The following is a 9,240-nucleotide window of genomic DNA, read 5'->3' on the forward strand; positions in this document are numbered from 1 at the left end:
GAACCAGACCCACAGTGCCTTAACCCCAGGTGTGTTTATAGCAACATCAATGGTCATGAGCTGTTTCTCAGATGTTAAATTCTGACATTATTCAGAATTGGATGAGTAGACTGCCAATAACATCATTTACAATGCATTACACAATGTACACACTGCCTCAGGAAGACAAAGCTCACTTGAAAAGTATCTCCTAGGTCGTGGCCTTGCTCCTGCTCTGTGGGAAAATAACCCAGGCCCCTTCATGTGCGTGTGGGCACAGGGGAACTGAAGTGCTCATGGTTCTGCTCTAGGTCTCCATGGGGACAGGAACAGGAGCCACGGGTGGGACCTTGAGCACCCATTGGGTCACCTTCGAGGTGGACAAGAATGAGAACATCACCCATCACCGTGGTGAAGGGCATTGGGCTTTCAGAACATGTGATTGATTTAATGAAGGAATCCTCTCCATCTGGTTCAAAGTCTCAGTGGTGTTCTGGTGCTTAGATGCCTTGGTTTCTGATGAAGAATTGAAAAGAAGAGTAGCTGATCAGCTGACATTGGAGCAAGTCAAGGAACAAACTGCAGATCAGAAATGACTAAAGCAAGCCACAGAGCTGGAGAGAGAGAGGGCTGCTGCCAATGGGCAATTAACCAGACCCATCCTTCAAGAGAGGATATCAAGCCAGGAGGAAGGCGCTAAGGCAATGCACCTGGCTAGGCAGCTGGAAGAGAAGGACTGCATGCTAAAGAAGCGGATTGCATTCTGCAAAGTGGAGCTGGCTAGACTGGAGGAGAGGAACTCATAGTTCTGCAAATTTACCACTGAACAATATCAGAAAGTTGCTGAAGAGTGGAAGCACAGTTCAAGTGTATGAGTCTCATCCAGTCTATGCTGACTTGCAGTCCAAAATTCTTCAGCATTACTACAAGAACACCCACCAGACCTTCAAATGCTCCACTCTGGCCAGCCGGTATATGCACTACATCAATCATGCCAAACACAGCATGCTTGAGGAAAAAGTATTAAAAACTTTTAGAACAAGCAAAACACCTTCAACTTTAATTTCAGAGAGGGAATATTTTTTTTTTCCTAGTAAGAAAATAACCCATTTAAAGAGACGAGCGCTAATGAGAAGACCACACAGGAGAGACAACGAAGAATGTATTCAACAGAATCTTATCGTATTTTGATTGGCAGCAATTTGAAGGGTGGCCAAAACCTTAGATCAGGATCAGTCATCAACGGATGCGGATGCTCTTCAGTATTAGTAAACCCTTCTTATGATGATTAAAAGAGAAGGGCAGCCCTCTCCACCTTTTGGTACTTTCTATTCAACTTCTACCGACCATAAAATGTTTCTCTTCTAAGCAAGCCCCATCATTTGGTGAACCACCACCCTAACAAAGTGGGATGGGGTGGGTTGGGGGTGTGGGGCTAAAGTAATTGGAGTGTGGAGAGGAGAGAGCCAGAAAACACAGCTCTCAGGCAGCAGTGCTGGGTGGAATTGTCTAGGCTGTGGCATGTTGGTTTTCTTGCTCTTTCTTTTTTCCTTTGATTACATAAAAGTGATTTCATTTTAACTTTTTGTGATCATGCAAGCAAGGAAATAAAAAGGAGAGATGATGTACCTCCTTTACAGAACTAATGTGTATGATCAGAAGTGAAATAAGGTATTTTTGTCAATATAAAGGCAACCTTGGCTTATATAACCTCTATCGTGAATACTGACATCTTTACTTCACTCACTACCAATAAAAAATATATTTTCTGACAAAGAACATTTAAAAAGTACCCCCTAAAGAGAACAAATGTGTTATCCCAATCAACAAGAGGCAAATGATTTAATAAACAGTGCCAACTGTCCCCCATTGGAACCCACTTAGCACCAGATGCTGCCTCTGACAGCTCATCTTCACTTTTGTTAGAGTGATCTTCCTAAGCAGAGAATCTGAGGGTGTCATTTTTCTGCTTGATGCCATGCAATAGCTGCCCATGTCTTTGGGACATGAGTCTAGCCCATCCTGGCACAGGAAATGCTCTTCTGGATCTGATGGCTTCCTACCTCTCCACTGTCTGGAGTTGAACTCTTCCTCCCTGCTCCTCACACTCTCACTTCACCTCTCTTCCCTGCTCAGACTGCCTGCTTCAAATCTTTGGTGGATGGTATCTGGCTAGCCTCTCAGATGTCCTCTCTATGTTAACAAACCACCCCCCCACCCCACCCCCAGTCCCATCCCTCTTTCCAAATACCAGCTTCTTCTTTAGATATCATCACCTTCACAACACCTGCCCCGAACATTTCTTCTCCCCAAGAACAATTCAGGTTTTGTTCTAAGATGTTTCTGTTCTTTAGTCACCACCACCTCCACCATCTCCAGGGCACTTACTGCAGGGTAATTGAATTGCTTGCTTTCCTGTGAGTCTTCCTAGACAGACTTCATGTTGCTTAAGGGCATGGTCTATGTGTCACTAGTGCTTGACATATAGAAAAATTCAATTAATATTTGTCAGTTAAATCTTCACAAGAACCCGTTCAAGATATATATTATCATCCTCGCTTTATGGATGTAGAAACATGAACATAGTAAAGGCTGAAAAACATCTTCCAAGTTATGCAGTGAGTGGGTGGCAGAGATTAAATTAAACTAAGATTTATTTGAATGCAAAGCCCATTGGTTTTTAAGAAGCCACTATTGTCCTCTATGTTTAGAGGCAGCTGAACGCATACAAATTGGTTATGATAAAACAGTGTGATTATTCAGAGAACTGGTCTTAATTTTGTAAAAAAAAAAAAATCTAATCGATTAATTGAATAAACAATGGTTATGTTTCAAGTTGACTAACACAGATTGTTAAGCTTAGATTGAATGTGACTGTGACATGCTACAAATGAAATTCTAGAATGTCAGTGAAGAGTCTCCATAGGAAAAGGTTTAACATTCATCTTGTGACAATAGAGCATTTCTACTTGAAAGAAGGCTTATTCCTACCTCTAACTTGCTATTCTCTATTGAGCAATGAGTTGGGTGGCTCCAAATTCTTCCAAGTCAACTTGCAAACTGAAGCTTGGAGTTGGGTGATGGTGTGATGGGATGAGCAGGAATCGAGGGCTGGGGCTCTGAAGCCAGAAATTGAGGGTTGGATGTGGAGGTGAGGGACCTCTTACCAACAGAAGTCCTGAATGGCTATTCTTGATCCAGCAAGACTTTTATTCTGAGTGATACAAGAATTTGACCTCTTGTTTTCCCTTGACTTTGTTATGTCCTTTGCTTTCGATCTCTTTCTCACCCTTGGGAATTTGACCATAGTCTTAATAATAAACTGAACAGATTTTTTTTTTTTTTAAAGATTCATTTCTACAACCCTGCCCTTTCCCTTCTTATTTTTCCACTTAGATTTAGTAGGTAAAAGATATATGGGGGAAAGATGGGTGGGTCTTTGGAAATAAAAAAGATGAAAATAAAATTCCTTTTATTTCAATGTCATCAAGCCAGCTGTTTTGACAGTGGGAATGAGAGAGAGCTCTGCCATGGGAACCTGAGAGCTGGGATGGAGTGAACCAGAGAGAAATATCTCACCAATTAGAAGCAGTAAAGAAAAGATAAGAGCGTAGAGGTGATGAAGAGTCCTCCAGAAACCATTCTTGGCTGTCACTAGGGTGAAGAATAAGATAAGGCTGAGACCTACCAAATAATAAAGGAGCTTTCAGTAGTAGGGAGGAAGGAGAATGAACAAGAGAGACGAATCCCATTCTATAGCAATGGGGGAAAAGAGGGTGTTCCTGTTTGGAACTACTTACCTTTTTTTTTCTTGACATGAAGTCTTGCTCTGTCGCCTAAGCTGGAGTGCAGTGATGTGATCTCAGCTCACTGCAACCTCTGCCTCCCAGGTTCAAGCAATTCTCCTGCCTCCGTCTCCTGAGTAGCTGGGATTACAGATGCTTGCCACCATGCCTGGCTAATTTTTGTATTTTTAATACAGACAGAGTTTCACTGTGTTGGCCAGGCTGGTCTTGAACTCCTGAGCTCAGGTGATCTGCCCGCCTCAGCCTCCCAAAGTGCTTGGATTCCAGGTGTGAGCCACCACATCCAGCCTGGAGAACTACTTTCTTATGATGGTGTTTCCTGGAGACTTCCAAATAAGGGTACAAATTAATGGTTCTCATATTTTAGCACATTTCTTACCTGGGAGGTTGTTAAAATGAAGATTCCCAAACTTCACCCGTAAAGTTTTTAATTCAGTTTTGGATAGGTCAGTGGGGCCCAAGAATCTGAATTTTAAAAAAATACCGCTGATAATTTGAGTATAGGTGGTTCATGTTCCATAATTTGAAACACATTGGCTGTTCCTGTTTTTGAGATTCAGAGTAAGTAACTTTGTGACCTAAAATAGTCATATGACCTTATGCTTTTCTTTAATACATAAAGTTACAGTCTATTAATTAAACAATAGCATTTAATTTAAAAGATATACTGTGAACAAAAGACCTATTTTTGTACATCTTAAGCAGATATCATTTATCTTATTGTTGAAAGTTCTATGGTAATGTTGTGCTTTTTCTCCAAATAATTGGCATTGTGACATTCTTCTATCTTCATTTCTTAATGGTTTAATATGATTTTTTTCTCCCTGTTTCTGCTTTCTATTTCATCTGCTACTGTCTGTTAAATCAGCTTCCCTTCACGGCAAAAACTGAGGCTGCTTTTGTTAGATTAAACATTCTTTTTTTATCTGACCCAGCTTTCAGCTTCATCTACTTAGTTATATCATTGATTGGGTAACAGAAATTGCCAGGATGTCACCCAGTGGGAAAACCAATTCATGAAAGAAGGCCTGGTGCTGTGTGTTTGACTATAGAGCATCTCTTTTCTTTCTCCAAGCATATCTGTCTCAGCACACCTGGGTATTCCTCCCGAGGGCTAAGAAGAAGTTTGAATTGCCCTGCTGTTAATTAACAACATCCCTTTCCCCTTATATTACAGGTGAACTTGATTCATTCTCTTGTACATATTCCTAAGAGAGAGACTCACTGCAAAAGGACACATCACTATAAAATAAAGAGAAGGCCAATGGTGAAGTGCTTGAAAGATAATTCTCTTCTATTGTTCTAGGTGGTTTTTAAAATAAATGCGTCTCATGATAGAATCCAGTATCCAAGTAGGAGCTAAGGATGTTCTCATTCCATGAATTTAGATGTTTCAAAGATACAAGCCCCCACCCCACTGCTGACATTTAACATCTCTTAGCCTTTGGATTGAACTCAATAGTTCTTAATCTGGGCCTATGGCCTTTTACAGAGGGCGCAGCAGATAGAGGCTTCATTGGGTCTATGGAATCTGTGTATGTGTCTACGTGCTTTTTTGAAGGAGATCTTTCTAAGATTGCGTGAATTTCTCCATGGAGTGTATGATACCAAAAAGATTAAGAACCATTGAAGTAGTGCTCCAATATGTTGGAATATAAAAAATTAATCCTGTATTGCAACAGTAGTATTTTTCCAGGGGACTCAGAGTTAATTTACATAGGAGGTTAAACTTAAAAGGGGAGGTTATTTCTTTTCAGGCAAACTTATTTTAGAAGGAAATACAAGATGACCCTCTGTCCTTCGAGCCTAAGGGGCCATCTATCTGTGAGCTGCGTTCTGTGATCATCTACCTGAACCAGTTGCAGGGTGTTTACTTGGAGTTAATTCTAACACTCAATTTTAAAACACAAACTTTTAAATGCATTGTGACTATTGATCAACATTAAGGATAGGGAGAGAGAAGGTGGATACTGAAAATATATAACACATACAAATTTCCTCTACCCCTCTCTACATTATAAAACTTTCCAATAAAAGGATTATTTATTTTAGTAGTAATGCTGTAGTTACAAGTGCAGGCTAGTGACTTGTTTATAAAGAGATCAAATATTAGAAAGATATTGAAGAGAAAGGGGGAATCTTCATGATCCCTTAAAATGTTTTCCTATTATTTACTGAGTCTACTATTTCACTTTAAGTCATCTTGCATGCCACATGGAATTTTGATTATGATAAAAATCAATATAAATCATAATATCATATAATATTATAATTCAAGCCAGACACGGTGCCTCACATCTGTAATCCCAGCAGGTGGATCACCTCAGGTCAGCAGTTCAAGACCAGCCTGGCCAACATGGTGAAACCCCCTCTCTACTAAAAATACAAAAATTAACTGGGCATGGTGGTAGCTCAGGAGACTGAGGTATGAGAATCACTTGAACCCAGGAGTCAGAGGTTGCAGCGAGCCGAGATCGTGCCACTGCACTCCAGCCTGGGCAACAGAGTGAGACTCCATCTCAAAATAAATAAATAAACAAACAAATATTCAATATTCTTATCTTTAAAATGATGACACTAATACCAACTTTTGTACAGTGTGGGTTATATGAGCATTTAATACAATAATCCTAGCAAAATGTTTAGAGTACAGCCTGGTCCATATATTTGAAATATATTTGCTATTATTATTATTATTATATCTGCAGAGTAATTAATTGAGAAATGTAAAAATGGGATGCTTATATTAACAGCTAGCTTTCAATTTTTGTTTAATCTTCATTGGGTCAGAGTTTTTAATACCTCATTGGGCTTTGGGCAGGGTTCAATTTGGCTAAATATAGATACACCAGGGTCATGTATTATTTTTTGCTTTCTTGCTTTGTTTCTTACATATTCTTTTCTTTCCTGATATCCCCAGGTTGATTCCATATTTTTCTCCATCCCCTTCTTTTGATCCAAGAAACTTATCTCTCCCGTATTGAACTTCCTCAGGATTTTATGCCTTAGAGTTAAGAAATATTTAAAAATTGTCATCAAACTACTAGACGTTTTGGGCTACCGTGTAAGCTATAGAAACATTAATGTCTGTCTGACACCATTTGCACTTAATTAGGAAATCCTTGGTAGTTGTTTATTGGAAGGACAGACTCTACTAATAGAAATTTGGGGCAAACGGAAGACTGTATTCTAAAGAGCAATATAACTTTCAACCCAAGGACTTTGTAGAAATACCATTCTGCCCACTCATGGGCATAGTGACCACACATCATAGAGGCAGTTGAGGGCCAGCCTCTGGTTCCAGCCTGGATTTTGAATCTCAGCTCCAAGTTAAAAACTGGGTAACCTTGAAAAAGTTACTTAACCTCTCTGTTCCTACATTTTCTCATCTGTAAAGGAAGAAGGAAAAAGAGAGAGTGCCTACATCGGAGGGCTATTGTAAGAATTAAAGCTAATATAATGCAAAGCACCTAGAATAATAGTAAATGCCAAATGCATGTGCTTACATAAGTGTTTGCTATTATCATTTCTAGGGCAATCCCAATTTCATCTCTGTTTTCACTAATCAGAAACTAATCCTTTGTCAAACCAAGTGTCTTGATTCTGAGTTCAGACTCATTAAGACATCTTTCTATAAAAAAGTTGGTTTTTGTTTTCAACTCTTGTATAAGATGAAAAGGACCAAGATCAGACATAATTAAAATCACCTAAAATTTCATTTCATTTCATTATTTTATTTTATTTTTGAGACAGGATCTCACTCTATCCCCCAGGCAGGAGTACGGTGGTGTGATCTCAGCTCACTACAACCTCCACCTCCCAGGCTCAAGCGATTCTTTCGCCTCAGCCTCCCAAGTAGCTGGGATTATAGGTGTGTGCCCCATGCCCAGCTAATTTTCGTATTTTTAGTAGAGAAGTGGTTTTACCATGTTGCCCTGGCTGGTCTCAAACTCCTGAACTCAAGTGATCCGCCCACCTCGGCCTCCCAAAGTGCTGGGATTACAGGTGTGAGCCACTGCGCCTGGCCCTAAAATTTCATTTAAGCATGATGTATCGCACTTACTGTTCAAGAAGGCATGGGTGCTTTCTGATCACTTTTATACTACTAAAAAAATATTTGAGACCGTACTTCCCCATCTCATCAGAATAGGCAACAGACAAATATATTACCACTCCAGGAAACTGACATTAGCAGAGTAACTCATAGGCTATATTTCTTTTTTTTTTTTTTTTTGAGATGGAGTCTCGTTGTCACCCAGGCTGGAGTGCAGTGGCCGGATCTCAGCTCACTGCAAGCTCCGCCTCCCAGGTTCACGCCATTCTCCTGCCTCAGCCTCCCGAGTAGCTGGGACTACAGGCGCCCACCACCACGCCCGGCTAGTTTTTTGTATTTTTTTTAGTAGAGACGGGGTTTCACCATGTTAGCCAGGATGGTCTCGATCTCCTGACCTCATGATCCTCCCGTCTCGGCCTCCCAAAGTGCTGGGATTACAGGCTTGAGCCACCGCGCCCAGCCGTTAGGCTATATTTCTAAAGCAATAGAAGTACAAACTGCAAACAGAGCAAACCAAATGCCACTGCACCATTCTATTAGATTTCAATGCAGTACAGCCCATTTCTTTAACTCACAAGTTTCTCTTACAATTTATTTCTCCTATGCCTCTTTCCCTTGTCTTTCTTATATGTTTGGAATGATCAGTGAAGATAAATGACTTGCCTAACACTAACTCAAATCAGATACAACCACCCACTTATATGAAAATTGCACCACATCCCAAATTTGTGTCTGATCACAACCACCCAAACACTTTTAAGTTTTCTATTATCTCCTTACTTAGGAATAGGAATACAGAATTTTTTTTTTTTTTCTTGAAAGTGTCTTATACTCATGACTTAATAAATTAGGCTTTTTTTCTTTCTTTCTTTCTTTTTTCAGCAGTGTTTAATTAACCTGTGGAGCCCATGATGATGAGATATCACTCTGGCTTGCAGCATAGATGTTTCTAGCAGGGATTAAATATTTATATATGAAAAAAAAAAGAGCCTTTGTGGTTGCTCCACTTTGGGTAAAATTACAGGCCTATCAATCTGAATGCGGTAGAGCATGAAATCAGGAAGTATTTTTCCCTCCACAGAATATTGGATTGCACAGTTAGGTGTATCTGGGGAGTAACGTTTCTGAATGGGATGAAGGATGGAACCTGGAACATACTGAAGGAATCAACCTTCCAATGCGATTTCTGTGCTAGCTCATATCATGGGTTTTCAATCTCTGCCCCTGGGCGCTGAGCTTGGTGAATCACACTCCACTCTTCCCCACTTCTTCTACGTGGCTGTCATTCAAGTTGTTGACATGCATCTCTATGACAAAAGGGAGATACTCAGGTGGTGGTTGCAAGACAACAGAGACCGGTTTCTGCCATTGTTGTTGTTTGTTTGAGAGGAGGAAAACAGA

The 9,240-nt window shown here is 40.2% G+C and overlaps 1 pseudogene; it reads left to right on the forward strand.

Annotated features, from left to right (window-relative positions):
- The first annotated feature begins 296 nt into the window (after positions 1-296).
- LOC105518594 lies at positions 297-1,170 on the forward strand (annotated as a pseudogene).
- Positions 1,171-9,240: the final 8,070 nt, after the last annotated feature.

The sequence above is a fragment of the Colobus angolensis genome, unplaced genomic scaffold (assembly GCF_000951035.1).
Source record: "Colobus angolensis palliatus isolate OR3802 unplaced genomic scaffold, Cang.pa_1.0 Scaffold321, whole genome shotgun sequence".
Taxonomy (NCBI): Eukaryota; Metazoa; Chordata; class Mammalia; order Primates; family Cercopithecidae; genus Colobus; species Colobus angolensis.